This window comes from Perca fluviatilis, chromosome 13, assembly GCF_010015445.1.
Source record: "Perca fluviatilis chromosome 13, GENO_Pfluv_1.0, whole genome shotgun sequence".
Classification (NCBI taxonomy): Eukaryota; Metazoa; Chordata; class Actinopteri; order Perciformes; family Percidae; genus Perca; species Perca fluviatilis.
Window position 1 is genome coordinate 36890748 of NC_053124.1, and position 19810 is coordinate 36910557.

General features: G+C 46.2%; 1 pseudogene; it reads right to left on the reverse strand.

Moving 5' to 3' along the window:
* Positions 1-670: 670 nt before the first annotated feature.
* LOC120571076 overlaps positions 671-19810 on the reverse strand; it is a 25798-nt pseudogene continuing 6658 nt past the window's right edge.

Genomic DNA, 19810 nt, shown 5'->3' on the forward strand with positions numbered 1-19810 from the left:
GGTTCTTTATTTGGCATGTGCACAATAACCAAAAACACAAGTTAAAGCAAAATCTGAATATGAAAATACTCGGGCAAAGTACCTGAACAATGTGGGTGGCCGGGGTTACTGTAGAAAAGTCAAAAGTCATCTTTAAAAAACAAAAGAGCTTCAATAAAATTAAGACGGAGAAACAAGCTCAAATAATTTCTAATGAAGGAAGACACGGAGAAGATCAGATAATAAATCAAATATAGTTAAACAAGAAAAACAGCACATTAATGACAAGTTGTGCTTCTTATTTAAATGATGCAAGTTACAGAACATCACATTTCTTACTATTTCATTTAGTTTTTACATTTCTGAGACATTCTGGACTTTAGGCTGTTCTGGTTCCTCTCAGACTCAGGCTGCTTCCATATCTGGAGTTCGCTTCATTTGCTCCAACCAAAAGAAAAAGAAAAAATCCTCCATCGCAGTGTTTTTCAGCCGTTCGGTTTGCTCGGAGCACCCACGGAAAATACTGAGCACCCACGTGTGCCAGACTGCCAGTAGGCTACATTCATTTAAAATTAAACCTGTGATTGGTTATGTCGCTGTCAGTCCCCTGCTCCATATCCTATCCACCAATCACAGCATCTCTCGGATGAAAACGCCTCTTTAGTGACACCCCACACTATAAGGTGCCGTAGGTAGGATTTGCGAAGATCCAAGAAATTTGAACATCAACAACTTCTCAGTCCCGCTTCCCTTTCCACTGCCTCACACGTTTCACTATGTGTGACAATCACATGTTATAATAGACAATGGATGAAAATTAGCTATGGTGCTAACTCTAGCATATTTACATTGTGTACTTGTACTGATGTCCATAAATATGCAATGTCCCTATCTAAATAAACAATTAAATTAAATACAGTGTGTGCATGTGCATTAGGTAAATGGACTAAAAAGGACAGCTTTGTTATTAAAAATACAAAACCTAATGATGCAAGTGCATCGACGCCATCCACCACCAGGGCAGACAGGACGGCATTGATTCTTATTTTCCCACGAAGCTGATCGCGGTTACGTGTCGGTTAAACTTTTCACCTGTATTTGTGAGAAGTGGCGCTGTCCTGAGTTACTTTTTTTTATTTTTTATTTTTTTAAAAGGCGTGCCACCGTGAGCACCCATGGAGGAAAACATAAATCGGCGTCGTTCGGTTTTACTCTGTCCCAATACAACGCGTTCTTCTGAATGGGTCCGTATGATACAGTGTGAGAAGGAAGAGGAGCTAGTCTATGCCATCTGCTTGTGGATTTTGTTGTCACAGGTGGTGTTGACTACATCGGCTTCGCCCTTGACCCAATAGCGACAGCTCTTAGAGGGCAAAGCCTATACGAAATAGAACGAGAGTTACGTATTGTAACTCCAGATTCTATGAGTACAGGCGTAGCCCTCTAAGATCCGGGCCACCTGCTTCACTAACATTAGCTGAAGAAAAATGCTGATGTTGGGAGCAGATCTCTGGTCTCGCAGCTGTAATATACAGTGACTGTGGATGTAAGAGAGGCCCGTGCGGGGCGCTAGAGCGCAAAAGAAATCTTCACAACTGCGCATGCGATAAACCATGTGACGCCGGCTACGGTGCTCCGTGTGGTGCTCTGTGTGGTGCTCTGTCAGGTCAGCGGTAGTTGGTGGTTCAGTTACCCGAGAATAGGTGACTGTGAGCCGGGTGCAGAGCACCGCGAGCTGCCGGTCTTTTCGGGGGAGATTACGGTTAAGTTTAGGCACCAAAACGACTTTCTCTGTTCTTGTGTGTTTTGGAAAGTTGGAAGCTAATATGTCCATCAGAGCAGACATCTCTTTTCTATAAATATTACGAATTTTCCTGAAAATGTTCCAACTTTAAGATATTCGACTACATCTTGCTAAAATACCAGATGGTTTAGTCCCAAAAGGTGCAGTTCTTCCAGCAGTTTGTTTCTGTTGGAGGTCGGGTGGCTCGCCTGGGTGGAGTGCGCCCCATGTGCAGGATCTCTGTCTTTGCTGCAGCGGCCGCGGGTTCGATTCCGTCCCTTTGCTGTATGTCGTTCCATCTCTCTCTCCTTGCCTATCTAAGCTGTCCTGTCCAATAAAGGCTTGAAAACGGCCAAAAAATGATCTTAATAAAAAGAAGAGGAGATCTTGGTATGGTCTCTCTTATGAAGTTTTTTTCGACGTTTGTTTTTCACGTTTTTCAACATTTTCGTCCCTTTTTCCGACAAAAAGCAAAAGAGGGACCAAAACGTCTCGGTACACGTTTGGTATATATGCGTGTATGCATATATGCATATCAGAGTGTGAATGCCTTCAGACGAAGATCTGTGAGCCTGAGTCGGACCGGGTCCGGTTCTGAACCAGCTTCTGGATCATAAACCCGAGCTGCTGCAGCTCTGCTCTTACGAACTGCAGCTCCTGGATCTGCAGCTCCTGGGTCAGGTTCTGGTCCTGGTCCTGAAGCGGCTGGTCCGGGTTCTGGTTCTGCGGCGTCTGGTTGTGTTTCTGGTTCCGGTCCGTCTGGACTCTAGTAGATACAATAATAAATGTTAGACGCCCAGCACACCTTAAAGACAAGCTGGAAGGGTCAGCGTTGATTTGTCTTTTTATTCCTGCTGATTTAAGTTTGAAGAAACTATTTTACTTGTTTTGTTTTTACTTCTTCAGGAAGTAAACAACGACAGATTTTTTTCGTGATGTAAGTGAGATAGACGGATGAAAAGTAAGCCGAAAACAACAACATCCTGATGAGGAGATGTGAAAAGTCTGAAATCATGCTTTGTCTGGTCTGTCAGCAAGATGACAAGCAGAACAACTTTTAAAGTTTGGTCCATCAGGCCAAACATTCTACAATCATTTGTTCCAACATTTCTGATTCTTAGTGTCCATATACGCGTTGTTATCACGGATGGGATCGCCCCGCTTCCCAGCATTGCACGCTAATGAGCTCGCCCCCAGTTTCTCTCTACTGACCAATGACAAGCAAAGAAAACAGGCTCCGCCCTCCTACAACTGTGATGCCTGCAGCTGATTGGACAAACACGTCACGTGGGGGCTGGCTGCTCCCGGATTTCAAAACAGACCATAATGACGGCTCATTCGTAATACGATCTGGTATTTTACGAAAATAGTTCACCGAAAAGAGGCAGTGAGTCGAGCCGCCGCTCCTCATTTGCATAAAGTTGGCTGGATTCAACTTTATGCAAATGAGGAACGGGCGGCTCGGTGTGACGCCTCTCAAAAGCTGACGGAAATCCTTCAAACTGACCTTAGGTGATCTGAAATGAAGACAGATTCAGCAGCTGCACGGCCTATTTCTCTCTTAAAAATGTTTCAGAAACATATTTTTGTAAAATACCAGATTGTATTCCAAATGAGCCGTTCGTCCAATCAGCTGCAGCCATCGCTCCTCATTTGCATGAAGTTGGCTGGATTCAACTTTATGCAAATGAGGAGCGGGCGACACTCCTAGAATGCATTGCACGGCTGCTCCCATAGAAATGAATGGAAATTATGCTGACAATGGACACACACCTTCATTGTTTTTGATTATGGGAGTTTTTTTTATTTTATTTGTTTTACTTTTTCATCAATTGTAAATTAGGAAAGAGTGCTTTTAACTTTTATGCTACTGACAGACGGAACTGGCTTCAGGATTCTCGTTTCCATGGGGACGTTCAAAATGAAAATGTGTTACATAGGGACTGCTCTTGTTTTAAAATAGCCCTCTCATTCACATACTGTACATCAGAGAGTACGTTCACACGCACACCAATATCCACTATTATTCCGAATACTATATACAAAAAAATGAATATTATGAGGTGTTTACGTGGTTGCCAGTTGTTACATGTTACATGAACATACACCATTTTGGTTACATGTGGAATGAAGTCTGAGGCAAACCTTCAGTTTCCTCCACACTCCCCTTTGCAATTCATTGCTATATGGTATTAGGCCCGTTGGTACGCCACCAGAGCGCTGTGAAATGAACAGATCGTGCAGTGTCGTAAACGGGATTATCATCTGCGTATGTGCGAACATCTTGCGCATGTCGGATCATGCAGGCAGCACAGATTCACCACAGAGGCAACTTACTCCAGAGTCTGGGGGCTCCTACTGCAAAGGCACGGTCGCTCCTATCGAATGTTTATTGAATGCATTGGATGAGATAATGTATGCTTATGTTTCATGCATGTTTATTGTGCGTTTATGTGTGTTTATGTGCGATGCGTTGCTATTTTCTGTTCTTACCTGAGATACCAGCTATCGCTCAGGCCGTAGTCGAGCCCACACATCCCGAGCCGGGGCCACAGGCGGCGGGGCAGCCGCCTCTCCAGCATCAGAGTCGTAGCTACCACCTTCACAACATCAACACAGCTCGTTACCATGACACAGCAATGCACAGGAACATGATGATGTGTCTGTGTCTTTAGATGCAAGTCCAGAGAGACACAGCACATTTTAAAGGTCCCATATCATACTCATTTTCAGGTTCATATATATTTTTGGGTTTCTATTAGAACATGTTGACATGCTTTAATGTTCAAGATACACATTGTTCTTCTTAGACAGTCTGTCTGAATGTATTCCCCCTCTGTCTGAAAAACTCCGTTTTAGCACCTGTCTCTTTAAGCTCCCCCTCCTGAAAAAGCTCAGTCTGCTCTCATTGGTCAGCATTTACAGGGTCTTCTGCATACGCGCTCTTGGAGTTTCTCCACTCTCATTGCAGCCGGGGAATGACTGGAACAGCCCTGTAGCTGCAATTTTTGTGTGTGTGTGTCTGTGTGTGTGTGTGTGTGTGTGTGTGCGTCTGTGTACCTGAGTCCTCCACAGCTCGTCTCTCTCCTCGGCCACCCTCACTTGCGTTTCACACATCATGGCTATCAGTAGATTCACCAGAAGGACGAAGGCGAAGATAGTATAGGAGACCTGCACCACATATACGATCAAGGGGTGATGGGAAATTGAAGGTACCTATTCCATTCCTTCATTGTATATCCCATTTCAAACATTCCATTGTACCACTTTATCCTCCATCGCAACCCTATATCTTTCTGTATTTTCTGTCATATCATATATCCAATATCCAGTATGTCCATTAAATCAACTGTTGTCTCTCCAAGTCCACTCTACTGTTGTCCTCTCCACTACTTCTACTGTCCATCTCTCAATCTCTACTGTTGTCTCACATACCTATGTTCTCTCTACTGTCATCTCTCCTTACTGTTGTCTCTCATACTGTTTCTCTCACATATCTACTGTCATCTCTAACATACTACTGTTGTCTCTAAACATACTACTCTTAGTGTTCTACCTAACCTTCTCAGTCATCCTCCATGTGTTCCTGGCGGCTGTGCTTTCTGCATACTTGTTGTCACTTCACTGTCCACTCTGATCTGTTATTCTCCTGGGTCACATTACCTATTTCTGGTGTTTTCATTGTTCTCTTTTCTTTCCTGTTTGCTTTGTGTTTTCACTCCATGGTTCTTTCCTTAAAAAACAAAAACACAAAAAAAAAACAAACAAAAAAAAAAAAAAAAAACAAAAAAAAAAAAAAAAAAAAAAACAAAACAAACAAAAACAAAAAAAAAAAAAAAAAAAAAACCATCTCACTCCGTGTCTCATATTCCTACCTTCACTGTCTCTGTGCTCGTACATATTTTATTTTATATTTTCTCCTAACCTTCTGTGGCTTGACAATCAGGGTCTCATGTGTCTCATTCCATCGTCCACTACTGCCTCTACCACTACTGCTCTCTCTACAACACTCACTATTTGTCCCTCTACCTACTATTCTCTCTACATACTAACTCTACTGTTGTCTCTCTACATACTACTCTACATACTCTCTACTGTTGTCTCTCTACATACTACTCTACTACTGTCTCTCTACATATACTCTCTACTGTTGTCTCTCTACATACCTCTCTACTGCTGTCTCTCTACATACTCACTCTCTCTACTGCTGTCTCTCTACTACTTGTCTCTCTACATACTACTCTCTACTACTTGTCTCTCTACATACTACTCTCTACTGCTGTCTCTCTACATACTACTTATACTGTTGTCTCTCTACATACCTCTCTACTGTTGTCTCTCTACATACTACTCTCTACTGTTGTCTCTCTACATACTACTCTCTACTGCTGTCTCTCTACATACTAGTCTCTACTGTTGTCTCTCTACATACTACTCTCTACTGTTGTCTCTCTACATACTACTCTCTACATACTACTCTCTACTGTTGTCTCTCTACATACTACTCTCTACATACTACTCTCTACTGTTGTCTCTCTTCATACTACTCTCTACTGTTGTCTCTCTACATACTACTCTCTGCTGTCGTCTCTCTACATACTACTCTCTACTGTCATCTCTCTACATACTACTCTCTACTGTCGTCTCTCTACATACTACTCTCTACTGTTGTCTCTCTACATACTACTCTCTACATACTACTCTCTACTGTTGTCTCTCTACATACTACTCTCTACATACTACTCTCTACTGCTGTCTCTCTTCATACTACTCTCTACTGTTGTATCTCTTCACACTACTCTCTGCTGTCGTCTGTCTACATACTACTCTCTACTGTTGTCTCTCTACATACTACTCTCTACTGTCATCTCTCTACATACTACTCTTTACTGTCATCTCTCTTCATACTATTCTCTACTGTTGTCTCTGTTAATACTACGTCATCTTACAGCTGCTGCTCTGCCTGGTGCGTTTTACACACACGCTAAATGATACTTATTGCGTCGGTATCTGACGCTGAGAGACACTGACCAAGCGTCCATATTTTACGAGTTGGGAGTGAGAAAGGGTCACCGAGTCCTACCTTCTGTATCATGATGACATAGGGGCCGAACATTTCGAAACCTCGGGCGAAGTACAGGACGTTGGTCCAGCAGAGAACTAAACACAGCGCCATCACCTCCTTCTCCGCCTGCACCGAGCAGACTCTGAACACACAGAGTATTACCACCAGGCATGCGTAGCTGATGCTGGAAACAACACAGAAGTTACTGTCAGGGCTATTCCAGAACACACAGCCAAAACACACCGGGCGCAGAAGCGTCGCAAATAGCTGTGAAGCAGAGCCATTGTAATTTCGGCGCCCATGTTATCCAATCTGTCTGTTCATACCAGCTACAATCCGGCCTGCGCGCTACAGCACTCGTTTCGGCGTCTTTTCTATTTCCTCCACGAGCCGCGGGCGAATGTGTCGAGCCAGGCAGGTAATCAAATACAGGAAGACAACAGTGCAGCCGGATGCTTTAGAAAAATAAAACATATTTCAAAATAAAACACCTAGGATCATGGTGATTTTTGCAGTCTTGACTTCTCAGAAGTGTCTACAGCGAGACACGCGATCAGGCACACAGAGAGAGAAAGACACACACACACACACACACACACACACACACACACACACACACACACACACACACACACACACACACACAGCTTTGTGACTGGTCTGGAGAAATGCGAGTCTGGTATGAATGGCCAGGCACGCGATCAGGCACCAATCTACGCTTCACGGCTATTCGCGGCGCTTCAGCGTGCGGTGTGTTCTTGCTGTTACACTGCTGAGATGTGTTTTCCACTCACAAGATAACGTGGAAGGGGCCTCCCAGTGCTGTCTGGCCAAAATAGTGCTTTGCCCCCACTCTCAGCATGTCAGGGATCTGTTGGAAGAGGGAGTACAGCAGCGCTGGAATGTAACTAAGTACATTTACTCCAGTACTGTACTTCAGTCCAAATGTTGAGGTCCTTGTACTTTACTTGAGTCTTTTCTTTTCATGCCACTTTCTATTTCTACTCCGCTACATTTCAGAGAGAAATATTGGACTGTTTAGTCCACTACATTCATCTGTTACATTTTTAGTTACAAGTTACTTTACACAAAACACACAGTTTATAAAATCTGATGTCTGATTCTAAAGTAAACTAGTACCAGTCAAGTTTTGGACACACCTTCCCAGTCCAAAAGTGTGTCCAAACTGTTGACTGGTACGGCCCAGTGTTTAAGAAGATAAAGCATGTTTCATAGTCCCACCTCCAGCAACAGGATGACAACAGCTCCCAGGACGCTGATTATCTCCCCCACCAGCCGCAAGTGGTCCGCATGTGTCACGTAACTCTCCTGAGGCAGAGAGAGAGGAAATAGAAATACAAAAGGATAAAAAAAATCCTTCTCATTATTATTATTATTATTAGTAGTAGTAGTAGTAGTAGTAGCCTAGTAGTATTACGAAGATACTGTCGACGTGTGCTTTTGTCGGTGGGCCAGCAGCAGCTCCAAAAAATGTCAGCGCATATTTTCATATAGGTGTGATTTAATGAACTCACAATCACAATTTGGGAATCTGCATGGTTACTTTCTTGCCCAAAAATACATACTACATGTTTTTTTAAATATTTGAACTAATTGACAGCCATAGTCCTAATCAGTTTTTTACCTAATCCTCCGAGATTTTGAGCATCTTCACTAAATTTGGTACAGAAGATCTCTGGCATAAGCCGGAAAGACTTTCTATTACAGTTCAACTATAGTTGGAACTGAAAGTTAGCTCTAAAGCCATGAGCATGGCTCATAATGTATCAGTGCTCGAATTATCTTTTTGTCTTTAAGGGGGTCTCTCTATCTCATAAAAAAAGTTGGCACACCCCGCACATAGCCTTACAAGGCTATACAATTAAATAGCCTAGGTGCGAGTGGTGCTTTTGCGCAGTATATGCGCAAGGTAGGCCTATTCTATAACTGGACACACGCGCACAACAGACAGAGAGATTTTTTCTTACAGAAATGGATTCCTTATAATTAATTTCAACATATTATTGATTGTAATAGTCCATATTTCATTACACTATCACAATACAAAGAAATAGACTAAATGATTTAGTCTGAGTGTCATTCTCAATTTCACAATGAAATAAAATCATTTGAACCAGACCACCATCTCAGATATCCTCAGTGTCAAACACAATAATGCATGTAGTCTTTAACTTATACACAGGGGAAATGCACTAACTGGCAGAAGTTAGAAGCCTTTGCACAGCCAAACTATGTTCTAGTCTTATAACGTACACGTAGTGATAACAACACTTGGGTGTTCGGTCGTCTCGTGTGTTGAACCGTGGTAATAAATAGACGAACAATTTTGGAATTTGCACTGAGATGTTGTCGGGTAGCCTATTCACTGAATATTCCGCCATCAGAGATTGCATTGTATTGCTGACAGGTGTTTGAAAATATCTGGGAACTTTTCCGTAGCTCTGAATGACAGAGGATAGCTACAGATTTATTTATATTTAAGATGTATTGGTGGTATTTGGTGCTAAAAGCAAGGTGACTTCTTAGGACTTGCGAGTGCTGTCAAATCGACTGTATGCGGTTTGCTCACATAGCCTAGTGGTGTGGAGGTGAAGTGCAGTCATGCTGCGTTCATGAGTGTAGGGTATGCTCAGGTCTCCATCCCGTAGCCTATATTTAATATTTTTAATTTAACGTCTTTAATGGTAAGAGACCACAGGGATGGATAATGAGCATTGTTTAAGATTAAATTAAAATGCCACATATGGCAGACACCTTCAGATATGAGAGACCCCCTCAGATTTTTAAAATTGTTGCTTTCATGGGAGCCAGTCCTCACTCTATGGGAGCTCGGCTCCCTCTGGCTCCACGTAATTCGAGCACTGTATATATATATATATATATTATAAAATAAGCTATATCTCCTGAACGCTTTGAGTTATTACAGCCACATTTGGAGGATATGTGTAGAGATGATGATTGCGATTAATCGCAAGTTAACTAGGACACTCATGCGATCAATCACGCTTAAGATTTGAAGCGAGTGACAGCCCTGATTTACGCACATTAAGTGGTTTCTGGATCATGACGGTTTTGTCTTGGGTATTGTTGCTCACTGGAATGTCCATAATAGGGCGAAATACACAACACATTGTGAAGATCCAGATGTACAGGAGGTAGACAAACAGCAGGACCCTGACACAGAAAAACAGAGCGATAAAAAAACAGTGTTAAACAAGACTGGACATTTTGTACAGTTCAGATATTGGACTACAGATGTCAAACTTTACCTGAAGTAATGTTTTCCATACAGGTTCCACTTCAGGTTGACCAGCTGCCTCACAGGAGTCAGCTCCAGTATCCGTCTTGGCTGGTGAACAAAACAAAATTAGTTTTCAATTTCTCCTCAGCATCACATCAACGTACAGAAGGTAAAAGTTTTCGGGGCATCGTCGGCCAAAAGTTTAGGTCGTACATACGACTTGAATAGTATCTTCAATATAAACTTTTACTTCTTTATTTGGCTGTTTTGGGGTTGAGACGGCCGTGCTGAAGCGCTTAGTGTATGATACAAAGGGAATTGAAGGTTCAGGGAAATGCAGCATGAACAAAAGGTTTTAAAGTTTATGTTTGTGCTACATAGGAGGGGATACTAATCCTGGCCAAAACCTAAGTTTAAAGGAGCTGACAAACCAACCCGATTTTTGGCCGTCGACAGTCTGGCGAGGTCAGTTACTCGAGTCTGTTCGGTGTGGTCCGTGCCGTCGTCAGTTGGAGGAGCAATTGGCTTTAAAGGTCCCATGGCATGAAAATGTCACTTTATGAGATTTTTTAACATTAATGTGAGTTCCCCCAGCCTGCCTATGGTCCCCCAGTGGCTAGAAATGGTGATAGGTGTAAACCGAGCCCTGGGTATCCTGCTCTGCCTTTGAGAAAATGAAAGCTGAGATGGACCAATCAGGAATCTTCTCCTTATGAGGTCATAAGGGGAAAGGTTACCTCCCCTTTCTCTGCTTTGCCCGCCCAGAGAATTTAGCCCCCCCATGAGAGAGAGACATCATGGCTTTCAAACCAGCAGTTGGTCAAGGCCACACCCCCACGCTCCACCTTGCCCCCCCTCTCTCCTCCTCAATAGCTACAGACACAGAAATGGCCCATCCTAAGGAAAGCTCATTGTGGGACTGGGTCTGGCTTTGAAATTCGGGAGAAGCCAGACCCACGTGAGGAGTTTGTCCAATCAGCTGCCGGTTTTCATTTTTTTGGGCGACAATGTACATTAGCGCCGCCTGCTGTTATGGAGACGTATTACGTCAACGTACGTACGCTCAAGTCGGCGTCATTTCGGTGTGTTCGAGGCACTTTTTTCTCGGGGAGGCAGACAGTCCGACTGCCTTTTCTGCCAAAGGTCGGCCGTCGGGTTGGTGTGTCGGAGCCTTAAGTTTTACATATGACTTAAACTTAGGATTTGGGTGAGGATGCCTTTAGAGCTTCTGTATCGGCATCATTATTTCAGACCAGTCAGGGATTTACCAAAATACAGTGCATCCTGTATTGTACTCATAGAAATAAAATGGATAGAAAGGCCATTTCCATTCAAATCAACGTAACAGAATTGTCCTTGCAGCTGGGTCTAACGTTAGCGGTCCGCTGACCCGTTGCCGCTGGTTCTAACTGTCTCTCCTCCTCACTCCCTTTAGCTCCGAGAACGTCTCTCGACCTTCTTTGGGCCGCTCTCCTCCCAGCGAGCTGCGACACAGTTTACGGCCCTAATGGCGCAGTACAGTCACAGTGACAACTAACAACAATTGCCATTTTGTTGTGCCAATCAAATGACCACGCCAAACAGTTCAATGGACTTTCTATCCATTTGATTTCTACGATTGTACCTCTCTATGGGGAGAGACCACGATGAGCTCCAGCACTGACATGCTGTCGGCCCATGAGTCTATCTCCGTCAGGTCGTACAGCATGGAGGTCAGGGGGCCCATATTCCACTGGACCACACGCCTTTTATTGACCAGTTGCTGAAACACCTGAAAGAGACAGAAGGAAGCATGCCAGTGAGGATAAGATTAGTTGACAATAAACATGACATTTGTTAAGAGCAATTATTGAAGGGGCCACAAATGGTACAGCCAAAACTGTACTTGTAGAGCATATGTGTAGCTGTGGAACGCTGGCAAGGCTGTTTTACTGGATTCACTTTAAACATCGCCCAGTTCAGACCAAAGATTCCCGACGAGACAAAACCGTTTTAGAACGCCGCAGAGAACGTTTCAGTACTTTGAAACGGCCTGTCTCAGCTGGACTAAAACCAGCTGATGGTGTCACTGCAAATCAGCTGGTGGAGTCTCCAGAGGCTGGTTTTAGAACGTAAGCGACGTCTCCTGTTTCAACAGCCAATAGAGAAGTCAGCTGGTTGAGTCTCCGAGCTAGAGAGTAACTGAAGAGAGAGCCTAGAACAAAGCTGTGAATCAGAGAAATGAAACGTGTTTTTGCCGATTCATCACTAGAAATGTAACTGTAACAAGCATCTCACTATCACTAACGTTATCCACATTCATATTTAGACGCTACAAATTATATATCCAGCTACAAAAAGCCTGAAAGTCGTAAGTTAGGACGGAAGTACGAAGAGTCGTTGCTATGGAGTTGATACACCGTCTCGTCTCATTGGTGGGAACTGGCAGCTTTCACAATGCTGCAGACCGATGCGTTGCAAACAGCTGCAAGTTTAAACTTGTCTCGTCTCAAATCTTTGGTCCTAACTGGACTTTATAGAGATGAAGCTGAACTGAGAACAAGCTAACTAGCCAGCCGGACGGCCACTAAATTAGTAAAAATTAACAACTTAATGTTACGTTCACAAGCTCTTGTCACAGCGTAGAAAGCCCAGCGCTCTCTCAGATGACTGACAGCTCATCTCAACAAGTGTAGCATGAAGGCACGCTGGGTGGAAATAGCAAGCTAGCTAACTAACTATCCAACAAGCTACCATACAAGCTAAGTAACATTATAACCCCGTTTGCATTTTTATAGTTTTACAGTTTACACAATTATTTAAATAAATATTAATTACAAACCACACCGCGATTTCCGCCTATGCTCACCACAGTGTTTCCCTTTTTGGCAGCTAGTTTAAAAGTTGTAAGGCCTCGTTTGTTGGGCACCATGTCGAGTGGCACTGGCTGGTCCAGCTCGGCATCGCGTGCCATAATCAGGTCAAGAGCCTGGCACGCAATCGTCCTGTTGGGCTGCAAAACCAAAATGTGAAGCACTGTGTTACCTAGACAGAAAAACAAGAGAATACAAAAAGAGACAAGAAGAGAGAAAAGAAGGCCATTAATAATCAAAAGGCTGTACATCCGTTCAAACTTCTAACTTTCAGCTTTTTTTGTAGCTGGATTTCATTTGTTGTGTCTAAATCTGGGAGAGTCGGGGGTCTCCCTTCATCTCCATCATTTGGTGTAAGGTCATAAAACTCAGTCCCAGTCAGTCTTTCTCCCGTCTGGACGTTCAAACAAAATCAAACATGTTTGATATTATCCTAAGTTTGAAGTCTTGGTAGTGAAGTTAAATCATGTGAACATTGTCAACAACCAATGGGTGCGCTCCCTCCAGCACCAAACAGGAAGCAGCAAACGGCTGGAGACAGTGGTGTTTATGGTTGCTATGGCGCCGTGCTACACTAGACGCTAAGGAGGGAAAGTTTCTGGTTTTCAACCCTTCTGAAGCGAGTCATTCAATGGGAGCTTTACCAGCAGATAAAAGCAGACCTCCGGGTACTGGAGACATTCATCTGCATGTACGGCAGAACAGAACATAAGTCGGGGTTACCCCTACATACCGCGGTCATCCTGGACCCTGGTGCATTAGTCGGGGTTACCCCTACATACCGCGGTCATCCTGGACCCTGGTGCATTAGTCGGGGTTACCTCTAAATATCGCGGTCATCCTGGACCCTGGTGCATTAGTCGGGGTTACCCCTACATACCGCGGTCATCCTGGACCCTGGTGCATTAGTCAAGGTTACCTACATACCGCGGTCATCCTGGACCCTGGTGCATTAGTCGGGGTTACCTCTAAATATCGGGTCATCCTGGACCCTGGTGCATATGGGTTACCCCAAATATCGCGGCACTGGACTGGTGTTAGTCGGGTTACCCTAAATACCCGTATCCTGGACCGGTATGTGGCTAAAGAAGGGTTACCCCATACATCTGACCTGTTTAGTGTTACCCTAATAACTGATGGTCATTAGTCGGTTCAATCGGTCATCCTGGACCTGGTGCATTAGTCGGGTTACCCTAATACGCGGTATCTGGACCCTGGTGCATAATCGGGGTTACCCCTAAATACCGCGTTCATCCTGGACCCTGGTGCATTAGTCGGGGTTACCCCTACATACCGCGTTCATCCTGGACCCTGGTGCATTAGTCGGGGTTCCCCCTACATACCGCGTTCATCCTGGACCCTGGTGCATTAGTCGGGGTTCCCCCTACATACCGCGTTCATCCTGGAACCTGGTGCATTAGTCGGGGTTCCCCCTACGTACTGCGGTCATCCTGGGGTTCCCCCTACATACCGCGTTCATCCTGGACCCTGGTGCATTAGTCGGGGTTCCCCCTAAATACCGCGGTCATCCTGGACCCTGGTGCATTAGTCGGGGTTAACCCTACATACCGCGTTCATCCTGGACCCTGGTGCATTAGTCGGGGTTCCCCCTAAATACCGCGGTCATCCTGGACCCTGGTGCATTAGTCGGGGTTAACCCTACATACCGCGTTCATCCTGGACCCTGGTGCATTAGTCGGGGTTACCCCTACATACCGCGGTCATCCTGGACCCTGGTGCATTAGTCAAGGTTACCCCTACATACCGCGGTCATCCTGGACCCTGGTGCATTAGTCGGGGTTCCCTCTAAATATCGCGGTCATCCTGGACCCTGGTGCATTAGTCGGGGTTACCCCTAAATATCGCGGTCATCCTGGACCCTGGTGCATTAGTCGGGGTTCCCCTAAATATCGCGGTCATCCTGGACCCTGGTGCATTAGTCGGGGTTACCCCTAAATACCGCGGTCATCCTGGACCCTGGTGCATTAGTCGGGGTTACCCCTACATACTACCGGTCATCCTGGACCCTGGTGCATTAGTCGGGGTTCCCTCTAAATATCGCGGTCATCCTGGACCCTGGTGCATTAGTCGGGGTTACCCCTACATACCGCGGTCATCCTGGACCCTGGTGCATTAGTCGGGGTTACCCCTACATACCACGGTCATCCTGGGGTTACCCCTACATACCGCGGTCATCCTGGACCCTGGTGCATTAGTCGGGGTTCCCTCTAAATACCCCAGTCATCCTGGACCCTGGTGCATTAGTCAAGGTTACCCCTACATACCACGGTCATCCTGGACCCTGGTGCTTTAGTCGGGGTTACCCCTACATACCGCGGTCATCCTGGACCCTGGTGCATTAGTCGGGGTTACCCCTACATACCACGGTCATACTGGACCCTGGTGCATTAGTCGGGGTTCCCTCTAAATACCGCGGTCATCCTGGACCCTGGTGCATTAGTCGGGGTTACCCCTACATACCGCGGTCATCCTGGACCCTGGTGCATTAGTCGGGGTTACCCCTACATACCGCGGTCATCCTGGACCCTGGTGCATTAGTCGGGGTTACCCCTACATACCGCGGTCATCCTGGACCCTGGTGCATTAGTCGGGGTTACCCCTACATACCGCGGTCATCCTGGACCCTGGTGCATTAGTCGGGGTTACCCTACGCGTCTCCTGGACCCTGGTGCATTAGTCGGGGTTCCCTCTAAATATCGCGGTCATCCTGGACCCTGGTGCATTAGTCGGGGTTACCCCTAAATATCGCGGTCATCCTGGACCCTGGTGCATTAGTCGGGGTTACCCCTAAATACCGCGTTCATCCTGGACCCTGGTGCATTAGTCGGGGTTACCCCTACATACCGCGGTCATCCTGGACCCTGGTGCATTAGTCGGGGTTACCCCTACATACCGCGGTCATCCTGGACCCTGGTGCATTAGTCGGGGTTCCCTCTAAATATCGCGGTCATCCTGGACCCTGGTGCATTAGTCGGGGTTACCCCTACATACCGCGTTCATCCTGGACCCTGGTGCATTAGTCGGGGTTCCCTAAATATCGCGGTCATCCTGGACCCTGGTGCATTAGTCGGGGTTACCCCTAAATACCACGGTCATCCTGGACCCTGGTGCATTAGTCAAGGTTACCCCTACATACCGCGGTCATCCTGGACCCTGGTGCATTAGTCGGGGTTACCCCTACATACCGCGTTCATCCTGGACCCTGGTGCATTAGTCAAGGTTACCCCTACATACCGCGTTCATCCTGGACCCTGGTGCTGGCTCCTGCATCAATCAACATGGAGATAATGTCCTTGTTCCCAGCACACGCAGCAAAAGACAGGATGTGCTCACCTGTTGACCAAATGTACATTTTGAAACACCGTCTGTTTGTGTCACTTCGTACATGTACACATACAGACACACACACACACACACACACAAAACCCCACGCGCATGCATGCACACACACAGAGACACACACACACACGCACACACACAAAAAAACACACAGACACACACAAACACAAAAAACAGAGACACATACATTTTTGCATACACATTAATTAGGAGCAACTTGGGGTTCATTGTGGCTGCACTCTAAGAAATATCTGTTAGTATGTCTGTATGTTTTTTTTTGTTTTTGTCCCCCGTTTTCAGAAACTAACTGAGCCATTTTGTATGAGAGAATTTGAAATAACAGAAAACTTTCTTCTGTGTTTTAACTGTATCATACACACATCATTATCTGTTTTATCATTTTACCAGAGAGCGTTGGGACTTACCGTAGTATACGAGTCCTCCTCTCCTCTTCCTGAAGAACAGACCGGTGACTCGCGGTGCAGTCACGTCAGCCCCGCGACTGATCAGATGACGAACCAGGTTGATGTTCTGCGACAACACGGCGATGTGGAGAGGAGTGACACCTGAGACAGCGTAAATCAACTTTTCATTTCCCCGGCTGTGTAAGTGAGGCTCACATTTATTCCATGTGTGTCCCTTGACTGAACGATAGCTATAAATGTAGAGTTTTAAAAAACGTTCTAACTCCGCAACTATAACGACAGTGAGCGACAATGTCGTTGGCATCACTTAGCGGTCTACTGACCCACTGCAGCTGGGTCTAACGTTAGCGGTCTACTGACCCACTGCTGCTGGGTCTAACGTTAGCGGTCTGCTGACCCACTGCTGCTGGGTCTAACGGTAGCGGTCCTCTGACCCACTGCTGCTGGGTCTAACGTTAGCGGTCCTCTGACCCACTGCTGCTGGGTCTAACGGTAGCGGTCCTCTGACCCACTGCTGCTGGGTCTACGCGTTAACGTTACCCCACTGCTGCTGGGTCTAACGTTAGCGGTCTGCTGACCCACTGCAGCTGGGTCTAACGTTAGCGGTCCTCTGACCCACTGCTGCTGGGTCTAACGTTAGCGGTCCTCTGACCCACTGCTGCTGGGTCTAACGTTAGCGGTCCTCTGACCCACTGCTGCTGGGTCTAACGTTAGTGGTCCGCTGACCCACTGCTGCTGGGTCTAACGTTAGCGGTCCGCTGACCCACTGCTGCTGGGTCTAACGTTAGCGGTCCTCTGACCCACTGCTGCTGGGTCTAACGTTAGCGGTCCTCTGACCCACTGCTGCACCCACTGCTGCTGGGTCTAACGTTAGCGGTCTGCTGACCCACTGCTGCTGGGTCTAACGTTAGCGGTCTGCTGACCCACTGCTGCTGGGTCTAACGTTAGCGGTCTGCTGACCCACTGCTGCTGGGTCTAACGTTAGCGGTCTGCTGACCCACTGCTGCTGGGTCTAACGTTAGCGGTCTGCTGACCCACTGCTGCTGGGTCTAACGTTAGCGGTCTGCTGACCCACTGCTGCTGGGTCTAACGTTAGCGGTCTGCTGACCCACTGCTGCTGGGTCTAACGTTAGCGGTCCTCTGACCCACTGCTGCTGGGTCTAACGTTAGCGGTCTGCTGACCCACTGCTGCTGGGTCTAACGTTAGCGGTCTGCTGACCCACTGCAGCTGGGTCTAACGTTAGCGGTCCTCTGACCCACTGCTGCTGGGTCTAACGTTAGCGGTCCTCTGACCCACTGCTGCTGGGTCTAACGTTAGCGGTCTGCTGACCCACTGCTGCTGGGTCTAACGTTAGCGGTCTGCTGACCCACTGCTGCTGGGTCTAACGTTAGCGGTCCTCTGACCCACTGCTGCTGGGTCTAACGTTAGCGGTCCTCTGACCCACTGCTGCTGGGTCTAACGTTAGCGGTCTACTGACCCACTGCTGCTGGGTCTAACGTTAGCGGTCTGCTGACCCACTGCTGCTGGGTCTAACGTTAGCGGTCTGCTGACCCACTGCTGCTGGGTCTAACGCTAGCGGTCTGCTGACCCACTGCTGCTGGGTCTAACGTTAGCGGTCCTCTGACCCACTGCTGCTGGGTCTAACGTTAGCGGTCTGCTGACCCACTGCTGCTGGGTCTAACGTTAGACAGCTGCGACTGAGATTTATTATGATGGCGACGAAGCGTAGCGCCCCAACTCTAGCAAGACTCTCATGATTTCATTCCGATATTGGAAATTAGTCTGCATTAATTGGTCGGCATTAGTTGCCACTAGGGCTGAACGATACATCGAATTTTCATCGTCATCGCGATATGAACTTGCGCGTTGAACACATCGCAACAGACAGCCTGACACGATGAATAGACGGGTTTCCTGTTTACAAACATTACAGGGTGTGTGCGCATACCAGGGGCAGAAAGCCAGATTGGTGAGCTGGTCCGATAATGCAAACGCATTTTTGTCTCAGTGCACATTGTCTTAGTCCCTTCATTTCGTCATGGCATTTATATAACACATACTCTATGGTCTTACAAAGCTAACGTTTTTGACCGATTACAATTTAATCATTTATCGGTTTTTAATTTTGCAGTGTTACTGTGATATATATGTATGGCTATAATGATCATTTTAGGCTAATGTAATAGCCCGTGTTAGCAGCAGGGTTACTCCTGAGTGTACCCTTATGGTTGGTTTATGCCTTAAAATAATGGCCAGGATTTCTGGGAAAAGGTACGATATGTTTGTTTCAAAACATCACTGCAGGTTGATTGTTTTTAGCAGCAGAGGTTGACTGTGGGCGAGAGGGCGACACCACTGTCTTGGTTAGCTCGCCGAAGCTCTACTGCCACTGTCTCGGCAACGTTAGCTAATGTCCGCTAGCTAATGTAGGCTAACTATAGCCAGTTAGCTTTGTATGTAACTTAACAAAAACCCACCCATCTCAGAGGAGCGAAGCTTAATATTTCATTCAATAAAGTTATGTACAAAAGGAGCACTAACGCCACAGGTCTTATCTTGGCAACGTGGACGCAGATATAGTAAACTCCGAAGGCAGTCGTAATATTTACTTAGTAGGCTAGGCTAACGCTGTTGCGCTAACGTTAGAAAAACATCGGCGTAGCTTTAGCTAGCAGTCTAAACTTATCTCGAATCCAGACCTTTAACTGTCTATGGTCCAGACTCGAGTACCACAGCCCTGACAGGTAGATATCACTGAGCTGAACAACAACAAGCTGAAACTTTTCTGATTGATACAATGGGAGCCTGACTCTTGCATATGACCCCAGTCTGCCCCTTTTATGGCTTGAAGCCATAACCTCCGCCAGTTTTTGGCAAAAGCATGCTTCCCCCTAGGTGTGTTAAACATCAGGCACCCATCACTGGCCCTGTTGGTACAATTAACCACGCAACAACTCCTCGGCATTTTGACTTACGCTATGCCGCTACTACTAGCTAGCTACACAAAACACGTCTTCTCCCTTCCCCCGGTTGCGTGCACAAGCAGTGATGATGTTGCAGAGAAACCCATGTATATAGAGTAA